Raw genomic sequence first — 12,980 nt, 5'->3', positions numbered from 1 at the left:
TTTTCTTCTATTTCAGTTACAGACACACAGTTAAAAGGTCCTGAAAAGACAGCCTCTGAGGAATTTGAAAATGAGTGAAGAAAGCGAGAAGTTGAAAGTCAAAGTTGCCGTCATCCTGTGTTGTGTAAAGCACTGCATGTCACACACTCTCATTCCAAACGTGCAGACATTAGCCTCAGTGTCCCCTGATGTATGGCAGGATAGCAACTGTTTCTGCAGGCTGCCTCCCCCTTTGTGGTAAAAATGGTAAACACCTGAACTTTAGTGTCAGAAGATGGCTTAGTCATGAGGACGAATCCCCTTGAATGATTCACATTCTTGGGGTACCCCTAAGATGCCTACACTCATGCTGAGGGTAGAATTAAGAATTTTTATATCTATTTAATATGGTATAATCTTGGAAACCAAAAGCTGTTAAAAAAAAATCTCTTAAGAGAATCATGCATATTTAATGACAGTTTCTGGCAATCAAACTCTATTTCATAGAAGAAAGGGTTGAGATTATTAAAAAGAAATCTATGAAACTATTCTTAAAGTGCTTGGCACCTTGGGGATGAGAAGCACCTTTCAGCGAGGGTACTGGCATTCATTCAACAAACCTCTAAGAGGCCCTACTGTGTACCAGATGCTATCAGGGATGCCCAGAGATCCCCTTGCTAGCTAATCTCCTTCCACGAGCAGAGACAAATAGAGTGTTCTGAAAACCCAGCTGGAGGGTTTCACTCTCTCCCCAGGGCACAGAGGCTCCTAATTCTGTGCAGTGAGTCAGAGGTGCTAATGATAGAAGCTTACGTTTGCTGGGCACAGAGTATGTGCCAGGAACCATGCATTAACTGCCTACAAAACTGAGGAGATAGGACTCATTCCCCCGTTTTAGCTGAAGTCATCATAGTACAGAGGTTGAATAGCTTTTCCAAGATTACAACTAGTAGGCAGGGGACTGGCATTTAACTCAGGCAGTCAAGCGCCTGGGTCCTTCTGCAGGACACCACCCTTCCTCCCTGGGAGGGCCATAATGACCTGGAACATGGCTTTTGATGATCTCACCAGACTTCCTGGCAGTTACCACTCCATGTCTTACTTATGAGAGTGTGAGTTCGACACATTGGCTTAAAAAATAGCAGCTATGTCTGCCACATTGCTCTAAGTGAATAGAAGTTAGTGAATCAACATACCAAGGATTCCTAGAAAAAGGAAAATATTCTTGGGTGTCTGTGCTTCGGGGTTCCATCCTCGGCAATTTTATGTTTGCTAAGTGATTATTTTAAAATTCAGCCCACTTTAGCCTGGGAAATGTGGCTAATAGATTACACTCTGACCATCCCTCCAACCAAATGTACCTAGAAGCAGAATGTCTTGCCAATCAAAGATGTTAATAAACACAAGCAGCAGGCTGCAAAGAAAGCCCAAATGTCTTCTGATATGTAGTAGTAATGGTAAGACATCAGCTATTTTTAATTTAACTCACTAATGATACTCAGGATCATGGAGTTTACACAAAATATAAAAAAAAATTAATTTCTGTGGCATGTTTGATGAAAGGGAACAACATTCACTTTCTGATCCTTTACACATTGCTCGAATAAGAACAAGACAAGCCCTTCTTAGGAGCTGCAAAGTGAATTTACACATGTAAGCAGGTACACAAGCCTTCACTGACACCAAACAGACAATGGGTGGTATTGTTAACCACCAATGCCATGAAGCCTAGTGAAATGATCTGCGTAAAACACCTGGGCATAAATACTATAGAGTACATGATCAAATTAAATTGATCAAAGTTTCTGCTATCTAAGTGACATTGACCATGAAAAAGAGTGAGGTGCCGGTGATTGCTTACAGTGATCTTACGGTTTTTTGTTTTTTTTTTTCTTGAGATGGAGTCTCGTATTTTTGCTGGGGCTGGAGTGCAATGGTGTGATCTCAGATCACTGCAACCTTTGCCTCCTGGGTTCAAGCGATTCTCCTTCCTCAGTCTCCTGAGTAGCTGGGATTACAGGCCTGGCTAATTTTTTGCATTTTTAGTAGAGACGGGATTTCACTATGTTGAACAGGCTGGTCTCAAACTCCTGACCTCGTGATCTGTCCACCTCGGCCTCCCAAAGTGCTGGGATTACAGGCATGAGCCACCTCACCCGGCCTCTTATGGCTTTGCTTTGGATGAGGGTGGTTGTGTTGTTACTTGACAGGTGGCATACATTTTCTAGTACCTGCTCCCCACTGGCTGTCCTTAGTTGGCACCCTCATCTTATGTAAGATTTTATATTAATCCACAAAAAAGGTTAGAGCTTCACTCCTTACATCCTAACACTAGAGGCCCTATTTGCCTTTTTCCTTCCCAGGAGCTGCATTCTGTTCTTGTAACTGTCCCTGATTTTGTTTTGAGGAAATAATTTTTTCCTCTGCTGTCCCTTGTACTTCCAGGAATACTTGCACCCCCCCTCCTCTCTCCCATAGAGCACACTGTCTGGAGTGCATCTCTCTTCTCTTCCCCTCAGCAAGAGTGATGGTTTCAAAGACTGATCAACGCCCAATGCCAGGTCACTCAGGACCAGTGAGACTCACTTCAGTGGTTTTGTTGTTTGAGCAGTGGAGGAAGTCAGTGCTCTGTTGGCCATTGACTTCAGGTTGCGAAGATATGAAGCTGGAGCTGGAGCAGCCACACTGTAAACACAAGGGCCTAACCATGCCTAAATGTCGAGCTCTCCACAGCTGGCAAAGCCAAGCGAGATAAGGAAGGAAACAGAACAGGTGACCTTAATGGAGCTCCAGTACAGCCCCAACTGCAGCATGCTTTCCTTATTCTCTGGAATTATCATTTGTGAGCCCGGACATTGTCTTGTTGCTTGCCTAGGACAATTTAGGCTGAAGTTTCTATTTTAACCCAAAGCATTCTAATTGATGTATCATGCAAAATTTTAATTTTAAAAACAACTTGCTTTTGTGATTGAAACAATCCTTACAAAGTCTTATATTATTTCATATCAAAACAGTACACTCTTAGCTGAATTATTTTTTTAAATTTCCTTTAAGTATTAATTCATTATGAATGATGACGTTTATGTTCAGGGCAGTTCTTGTAAAATATGTATGACGTCAATTGTATCAGTGTAACACATACATTTCATAAGCTCAGAAATTTGTAAGCTTGCCAACTTCTCAAATTGCCTTCATATACTGCTATCTTGTCTCAAAAAAAGTGGTGGAATAAAGTATTATAACTAATTCATTTGTCAACGAAATGAAGTCTGTGATACAGGAAAGATCAAGCTGACTTTACCAATGTTGAAGTGTGAATTGGTAATAAAACATATAAGTAAAAGAAATGTAATATTCCCACCTTCCTGGAAAGAATACTTGTTCTTATATATTCTAAAACTCCAATGATTGGTGATGTTTCTAAAAATGTAGCCTTATTCTTCAGAGTTGCCCTCTTCAAACGCACTATAAGATTCTTGTTTCTTATGATATACAAATAATTCTCTTAAAGACAGAGTTAATACTAACTCGCCCAGAAAAATATTCACCATACACAATGTAGTGATCTTAATTAAAGAATTTCTTAAAGAACTATTTGACTATAAAGATGGACTATTATATTAAAGACATTTAAACAAATTATTTGCAAATGCTTTCGGAATTTTTCAATTTTCATCTGATTCTTGGAGAATGCCTATTTAATGAGTAGCTACTTCCTGCAAGTATTTTCAGTAAGCAAACTTCAGGGTTCAGTAATGTAGAATGTATAGTATTCAGCTCCCAGGATGAACTTCCATTATGTTACTCTCAATGAAGTCATTAGCAAAAAATTTTCCCAAACCATTGACAGCTTCCTTCTCATTCCCATTCCATATCATGATTTTTGTCATTATAATAACTGCTAAGAATAAAACTCCCTTAAGCCAAGGAAAATAGTTGACTTTAGCACTGAATTTCGCAAATTTTTTTTCTAGACTATTGTTTGCCTTTTAACTTTGTTTAAGGGATTTTAGGCTACTCGCTACAAGTCTTTGATTTTAATATTACAATAGAGACAGATTGGAGGTAAAAAAAAAAAAATAACCATATTTTGATTCCTCGGGGTTCTAGAACTAGAAATACCATTTGATCCAGCAATCCCATTACGGGGTATATACCCAAAGGAACATAAATTATTCTATTTACAATGGATACATACACGTGTATGTTTATTGCAGCACTATTTACAATAGCAAAGACATGAAATCGACCCAAATGCCCATCAATGATAGACTGGATAAAGAAAATATGGTACACATACACCATGGAATTCTATGCAGCCATAAAAAGGAATGCGATCAAGTCCTTTGCAGGGACATGGAAGGAGCTGGAAGCCATTATCCTCAGCAAACTAATGTAAGAACAGAAAACAAAATACCACATGTTCTCACTTATAAGTGGGAGCTGAACAATGAGAACACATGGACACAGGAAGGGGAACAACATACACCAGGGCCCATTGGGGGAGGGGGATGGGGGGAGCGAGAACATCAGGATAAATAGCTAATGCATGCAGGGCTTAATACCTAAGTGATTGATGATAGGTACAGTAAACCACCACGGCACATGTGTACCTGTAGAACCAATCTGCATATCCTGCACATGTACCCTGGAACTTAAAATAAAATTAAAAAAACCCACATTCTTTCCAACTTGTTTGCTTTTGGAACAAATGGTCCAAGGGCCTTCAGAGTTAGGTTTCACCATTTTCCACTGCCCAATACGACCCTGTCCTTGCTGGGATTATAAGTATCAGTAATCTGGACTTTAAACAGCTTTTGCACAAAAGTGAGCATACGGAAAACTAGTAGAGGCAGTAAGAGCCAAGCAAGTGTTCTTGATCCTGTGGCCACACTTGGTTTTCTTTTGTTTGTCTTGATATTAGTACATCCAGATTAATCAGTCTGTACATTTAAATCTTATTTGTATCCAAACTGGTTCTAATAATTTTACTGTATGATTTCACTTATATGAGATATCTAGAATAGTCACACTCACAGGAAAGAAAGTAAAATTGGTGGTTGCCAGGGGCTCCAGGAGGGAGAGAAGGATGGGAGGGAAAGGGCAGAGTTGCTGTTCAGTGAATGTGGAGTTTCAGTTTTGCAAGACAGAAGAGTTCTAGAGATCTATTGCACAACCATAAACTTAATAAAGTTTAAGATGGTGAAAGCAATGACAACAACAAACAAATTGATTCAAATTAGTAACAAATCTATTTTATATATATAGGTCAAACAGGTAGTTATCCACTTTCCTCTTACATTCTTTTTTCATTCTCTTGCTGTAGGAGTTTAAAATCTTGCAATGCGTCCTCTTCTTTCAGGGGGTCGTGAAAACACTAGTTCCTTTCTGTGTTTGAGGAGACCTTTCTAACAGTTATTAAAATCAGCAAAGTATTTGGTGGTGTTGTGGGAATAAAAAGGGGGGTTACTGACCTGTTTCTCACAATGCTAACAGATTACATTCATATTGCTGTCCGGTTCCTTTAAAAAAAAAAAAAAAGAATTGAAGGGTTCCCTCCTCAAATATTGAAAGTTCTTTCAAGGTTCATTGAAGCTTAAAATGTTCTCACGTGCCTGTTTTGGCTTGAAACAATTATTTTAAGGCATAGAATGACTAGCTTTCTTACAAGACCCTCAGGCAAAAAAGAATTTTTAAATGAAAAAGATAAAGTTTGAGGATTTATGAGTGACTTGACGAACAATTTTGATATTTAAATGGGTATGCTACTTTATTTAATGAAGAATAGCCAACAAGGTTTGTTTCTCAACATTCTTGAATAAAGACACAGTGGTTTCATGAATAACTCTTGCTTCCTAACCCCTCACTTGTTCCTCTTGCAGTCTTGGCAAAGCTAGAAATTATCCCATCAAAGGTCATCAGCTGGCAACTGAGCCTCAGGGCTTCTGCTGAAGAGCCATGGCTGCTGTGAAGGTTGTGAATTCCTAAGACTGACAGCAATGCAGTTTCGCCCTTAGAGGGGTGGCCGTGTTTGTAATCAGCTTAGAGGTGCCTCTCTTTCCTGTGTTGATACTGAGCTGTGAAGCCACTACAAGCAGAAACGAAGAGGAAAAGGTCTTCTTGGAAATTACAGAGAAAGACAAAGAAGCAGCAATGATTATGCTGTGCTTACATTTAAAAAATATTTCCAGAATAAAAAATACTTCTACGGTGAAATTAAGTGAAGACGCAGGTTATCTGCAAAGACTTCTCTCAGTCATAATAAATCTGACTTGTCAGCTTCCACATTAATTGCTGTAATCACAACTCTAAAGCAGACAAATGTATTGACTGGTTAAGAAAGACTTTTTGAGGAAGCACAATATGTACATGTTTGGAGGGAAATAACATGATATTAAAAAAATCGAAATGATTTATTTTTTCTCCACCAGCAGAAGAGAACACTTAGTGAGTTGAGGTGAAGGAGAGGTGGGTGGTGGCTTGGGTGAAAATTTGTCATGAGAACAAAAACTATCTTCAGAGCTCATTGCGGGCAGAGCATAGTATTCTACCCTATGGGTGGGGAAGGGGAAATTTAAAAGGGATACTGTTATTAAGGAGATAACAATGTATTTGAAAACTGTTCATTTACACATATACACATATATGCAAACTTAAAGTTAAAAGAGTTTTTCATGTTCCAAAGCAACAAGGGACAATGAGAGGAGACAGAGCATATGCATGAGCTAGGTGTGTTCATCGAGAAGTCAGTTCTGAGTGGTGTTTGGGCAGCGTGGTGGGTCAGAATACAGGCTCAGGCAGATCTGGATTTACATCCCAAATATGTCTCTTGTTCCCCAACCATTCTTGGACAAATTACCTTCTCAGTTTTCTCTTTTGTAAAACGGGATAGTCATCATGCCTCCTACCTCATGCCATCGTTTTGGAAATTAAAGAGTTGACCCGGGTGTGAAAGTGCTAGCATTCTGCCTGGAGCACAGTAGGTCCTCAGTAAGTACCTGTTTACCTTGTTCCATTCTACCCCTTCTCAGTATCTACTTGTGCAGGACACCAACAGCTACAATCCCTCTGGAAAGGACGGTTGTCTAACTTGACACGTTGGCTCACCAGATAGAAGGTGGTTCCTTAGTCATAGGTCAATGCTAGTATTGAGGTTGAGTTAGATTTTCCTCTTTCTAAGACAGAAGGACCAGAGTGATGTCCATAAACAACTTATGACTCTTGGACTGAACTCTGGAAAGAGGTACAATTCATTCAAATAGTTCATCTGGTTACTATGGTAGAGGAAAAGCAATGAAATCCATAGAGAACCTCTAAAAACCATTTTAGGCAGTGGCTTTGATGGTGATTTCATCAATGAGAAGTTAAAGCAGAACAGGTATAACCAAGTAACAAAAGCAACTTTTAGTTTTCTGAGGACTTCAATGTTTTTATTTGTAATAAGGAGTGGTGACTATATTTAATTATCTCTAAAGTTCATTTTAGCAAAGAATCTCTATAAATAGCAGACTGAGCCTCCCTAATGGTACATTATGCCTAAGATTCTGCATAGACAATGGCACTATCCATCAGTAGGCATCTAAAAAATATTTTTCAGATAACTGAATGAATATGTAGGGTAGTCCTAGACATTACTTTTTCTGTTTGCTCAAAGAACCTGATGTTTGAGTATCCTGGTGAGCCTGACATTTAGTGACAAATCCTACACTTGATACAAGCAGTAAGGCAATAGAATGACTGGAGTTGAGAGTCCAGCAAGACTCCTTAACCTCTAGCTCTCCTGGAAAGACGCAAGGGCAGATTATCCACTGCAATTATAACTGAAAGCATTTACTGCATTTATTTCATCTCTCTATTGGTCTTGCCCTAAAGCAGAAAAATGAGACCAAGTCACCAAATAGGATCATTAATAAACTGACAGTAAGTGTGGCAGCCAGCCTCCAATACAGTCTCCAGTGATTCTCGCCTGCTGGTATCCAAACCTTTGTGCAGCTCACTTCCACACTGCATATGGCTGATCTGGGTAACCAGTGGGATTACAGAATGACAGAATGTGATTTCTGAGGCTAGGTGCCAATAAACTTAGCAGCTTCTGCCTTGTTCTCTCGAATCACCTGCTCTCAGTGACCATGCATGCGGTGAGGACACTCAAGCAGCCCCATGGAGAGGTCCACATGGCAAGGAATTGAGGCCTCCAATTAGCAGCCAGCACCAACCTGCCAGCCTTGTGAGTGAGCCATCTTGGAAGAGGATCCTCCTACTCTAGTGAGTCCCTTAGAGGAACGTAGGGCCTGCTCTATATATTAGGTTGCACCCTCATAAAAGATTTTGAACTAGAACCATCCAGCCAAGCCACTCCCACATTCCCGATTCACAGAAACTGTGTAAGAGGATTGAAGTTTATTATTAAGTCTCTTACATTTTGTTTTTTTTTAATGCAACGATAGATAACTAATACAATAAGTTTCTAAAAAAGACCAATTTCATAAAGAACTGAAGGTGCGACTCAGTTTCATAGTTAGAGGTACAGTGCTAACTGTTGATGATTCATGAGAATAGAGAGTAGAGGGGTTCTGAAATTTAGGAGCTACATCAGCGATAGTTCAAAGGAATTTCCTAATGGCTTTTTCAGAAGAGCCTCACCTCTTTTCCCTTTCATATATCCAGGCATTCTTTTGGCACCTAGCATAATGGTTTTACAATAAACACAGGCTTTGGGATCTGACGGGAGCTCTGCCCCTTTGCTAGCTGTGACACCTGGCACAGGTTAAACTTTTCGGATCTCAGTTTCCTTACTAGTAAAGCTGGAGTAAGAGTATCAACCTCACAGACTTCTTGAGGTTTAAATAACTTAGTATATGTAATACACTTAGGAGAAGAGCTGGTACATAGAAAGTTCCTAATAAGCATTTCCTTTTTTATTACTAATTTATTTTCACAACCCAAACATTTTAACTCTGCTGTAGTTCCTTCTTGTTCTATGATCCATGAATTCATGCGTCTTTCATTTAGTCAACTAAAACATTTCCCAAATTCAATTTGAAACCTAAAACAGACAGGGAACTACTACCTGAAAAACCACCACCACCACCACCACCACCACCACCACCACCACCACCACAACAAACCCACTGTGGTTCCTTGGCTATCTTGCCTGCTTTCTTTCCTGCGTTGACCAACTGTGAATATGTCTCATCGGGACTGATGGCTTAAATGCCATACTATGCTTGTCTTATTTCATTCCCCAAGCTAAATGATGCCCTGTCTCAGGACACACTGGTATGACCCTCTCTTCTAAGAGTTGTATGTCCAAAAGTTGGATTTATAAAAGCGAAATTTTAGATAACCAAATATTCCAGTTTTCTAGTCAGAGTTTACCAGTACATAATTAAAGAAAACCGAGTTTTGTAAGAGAAAATCAAGAGTTGTCTCGACTTCAAAGCACAATACTAAATCGACTAATCTTTTGAGAATTTGGATTTTTGCACTTTTTCCATATGAGAGAGATTGCAATCCATGTCTGTCTACAAGCTCTTCCATTCCCATTCTTATTTGGGTAGTGGTGGGAGAATTATTAACTCAAACCCATCCCTACAACTGTCCTATCTCACAGGAATTGTTGAGTTGGGGATTTGGTGTGGTTCAGAATATTAGCATATTTATACCCTCTACCATTCTATTTGAATTCAGTGGTGGGGAAAATGGTAGAGAAGAACAGCAGGTGGTTGCATCAAAATCTCCCTGAAACTCTGAACTCCTCATTTTTTGAGGTCAAGAGGCAATGTGCCAAAGGTCCTGTGGGGGCAAAGGGCAAGAAGACTGAAAAGGATTAGAGGAAGATAGAGACTGTGCAGTTGGACATAAAAGAGTTCCTGGGAAAGCAAGAAACAGGCTGGATATAGCACATTTTTGACCTAAACTTTATCCTCTCAAAACTGGTCTTTTACTTTGATGCATTATACCGGAGGAGGGAAGAGGACAATTTTTAGTCAAACTCTTCACAAATTCCCTCTTTCTCATTTCCTTCATTCTGTGTCTCTGCTCTCAGCCAGTGAAACACATAGGAATTTGGTTATTTAAACATCATTTTTCATCATGCATTTACCCTGCAATTCTAAAGAAAAAGAAACACACACACACACACACGCACACACACACTCACCCACACTAAATGGGTAGAGACCACACAATGAAAATCTCATTCATTTTTAAGACTTTAAATCTGTATGGATAATGGTTGTTTATTTTTTTGTTCACTCTATCTATCTGTCCTCTATATTTACTTAGGAACCTGTGCAGAAATACATTCTGTGGAGACACCTGCAATTCTGTTTTTTGCATAACTGGTATTTTAACTAAACCAAAGCCCTGTGCTTGCTTAGTCCCTAAGCTGCCCAGGAATCCCCTGCTGACACCACCATCCTCTGTCTTTGAGCATCAGAACGAAGTCTTTCGTCCTCTCTGCAGAGCCCTTTGTGCTTTCTGACCTCTAGTTCTTTCCTCTGGCTCTACTGGTCGTTTGCCTTGTCTTTTCACTTGCCCCCAATGACATGGCTATTGTCAGGTTTTTGTATTATTTTGGTTTCTACTACAAGACTTTGTAGGGAAGAATCTGTCAACTAGCGTTATTTTTTTCCTGTTATTTTCTCTTGATATCTTTTCTGTTTATAGGCAATTTACAGATTGATAATACGGTTATGAACTGTTAAAATGAAGCTCTGAATCCAAGCTACTTTTTTACATGCAATTATCTGTCCTGAAGAGTCCTTGCATACTCTGCCTGCCTGGGTTGTTATCTTAGGCAAAGCAGATAGAGAGCTGTCAGCAAACCGGAAGGGAGTTCTTAAGAATAAGATACTAGCCAAAGCCAAACAGGAACTGTTCACACTGACATTTTATTATTTGCATTTCTAGAGTGTTTTAAGTACTTTTGGATTAATTCTCTCTTTTAGACACTTACAAGAGTCTATTATTATTTTTGCTATCTTTCTCTTGAAGCTAATCCTGTAACCTGAGTGAAATTCAAGTAGCCTCTTCCTTTCTTTTTTCTTTTCTTTCTCTCCTTCTCTCCATCCTTCCTTCCTTCCTTCCTTCCTTCCTTGACACAGGGTCTCACTCTGTCTTCCAGGTCGGAGTGCAGTAGTGTAAACATAGCTCACTGCAGCCTCACCTCCTGGGCTCAAGCGATCCTCCTATCTTAGCCTCCCAAGTAGCTGGGACTACAGGCACATGCCACTATGCCTGACTAATTTTTCTTTTCTTTCTTTCTTTTTTTTTTTTTTTTTTTTTGGTAGAGATAGTGTCTCACTATGTTGCCTAGGCTGGTCTTGAATTCTTGGGCTTAAGCAGTTCTCCTACCGTGGGCTCCCAAAGTGCTGGAATTATAGGCATGAACTACTATGCCTGGCCTGCCTTTTTCTATAAGCTTCACGAGACAAATATTTTGAAATGGAAGATTTTTTAAATTGACTAATAAAATAAAAAGTCCATCATTTGAACAGATTGACTCATAAAACAAAATTTAAGAATAGACTGATCTTTATTTAAATAAAAATAATTTAAATTTAAATTCTCTTTTGCATCAAAGCACAGCTAACAGCCTTGGGAAAAGTCCTTTATCTTTACAGGGAACTGAAGAAGAGCTCTGTGCCGGGATAGGAGAGGGATTTTGTTGAACTCAAAATCCTGGTAGGTGAGAAGGTTCCTGAGGCATACTTCTACAGTATTAAGTGTCCTTAAGCTGGCACGTGCTTGCAGAAGCCCGGTATTTGGTTATGAGCAATTTGCATTTCCAAACTTTACAGTTCTGCTTAGGATCTTGCACATTTTCATTATTGACTTGTATCATTTTCAGAGAATGTATTATATTCTCAAATTGGTGTAAAACCTATCCAAACAATAGAGCCAGGGTGTTACTACACGGAAGAGCTTCAAGAAATTTGTTCCAAGTGCTAAAAACTCTTCATCCCTCCTCCAACAACCTCTAAAGATGCAGTCTTCGATAATCACACCAGGAACTTCAGTGCCTGTCACTTGCAGTCACAACTTCAGCTCACACGGGGGCAGTATTGTGGTCATCTGAGAATGTAAGCTCCCTGAGAGTGGAACCTGTGGGCCACATCCCACCATTACAGCCTCAGTGCCTAGAGGATATCCTGCACATGTAAGGAATGCATTGAAATTTGTTGAATTAATTCTTGAGATTTGTCATTTCAGATGAAGTCCACAAAATCCACTCTGCATAGTGTTAGGTGCCTGGGAGGCTTATTGCAGTTTTTATAATACTGCTATTTGTAGTAAAGAACAAACAAGAACTTAATTCCTTGGAATTCTCTATTTAATATTCTTTTCCTTTTGAATAGTCTTTCTCCCCACTCAACTTCCTTGCAAACCAAGGTTTCCTCTGGTTTACTGATTTGTAAAGTGAGCCACCTGCTGTCATCTTTGCCACTGCTCACCATGGGCAAAGACATAATTCATAAACACGAAAAGGAAAATTACTCCAGGGAAATTCTACCTGGCCATGTTTCTCTACTTTATTCCAAAAGAAAATAGAATTTGTTTCACTACAAAATTGGAATTACTTACGAGACTTAGTCCCATTGAGCAATTTTTGGGCATCTGTGAGCTCAAATTGGTGCAGAACCTGCCAAAAGTGCCATTCCTGATTCCCAGGAAATTAAAAAAATTCTTCTCTGGCATCAAGAATGAAATATAGCTTAACTATGAAAATAAAAAAATGTGATCATCTCCACTGACCTGTCACCAGGATAAATACTATGAATTACTTTTGTGGGTATAAAGTCTGTGTAGGTATCATTGAAGTAAGTTCACTTCTGAATGATCTTTTGTCAAAGTAAAGAGAAGATGTAAAACCATAAAAGGGTAATAAAGCCAGTATTATACGTTATAAAGCTATCCACTGTCCTTCAGAGATTTAAGCTCTCTTTCCTAGAGAAAATACTTGTTTTATTATTGTCATAAAGTAAGCCTAGACCATC

General features: G+C 39.3%; 1 protein-coding gene across 7 annotated transcripts in view; it reads right to left on the bottom strand.

Moving 5' to 3' along the window:
• The window catches only part of SULF1 (sulfatase 1), a 193,190-nt gene that overhangs the window by 121,438 nt on the left and 58,772 nt on the right, over positions 1-12,980 (bottom strand). Inside the window, exon 1 of one of the 7 annotated variants that reach the window (XM_009213163.2) lies at positions 5,454-5,475. The exons of the other annotated variants lie outside the window; for them this stretch is intronic. The gene's annotated coding sequence lies outside the window, so the exon portion shown is untranslated. Of the gene's footprint in view, positions 1-5,453; positions 5,476-12,980 lie in introns of those variants that run through there. 7 annotated transcript variants of the gene reach the window in all.

This window comes from Papio anubis, chromosome 8, assembly GCF_008728515.1.
Source record: "Papio anubis isolate 15944 chromosome 8, Panubis1.0, whole genome shotgun sequence".
Classification (NCBI taxonomy): Eukaryota; Metazoa; Chordata; class Mammalia; order Primates; family Cercopithecidae; genus Papio; species Papio anubis.
The sequence above is the reverse complement of the archived record's forward strand: the minus strand, read 5'-3'. Positions and strand labels throughout refer to the sequence as shown.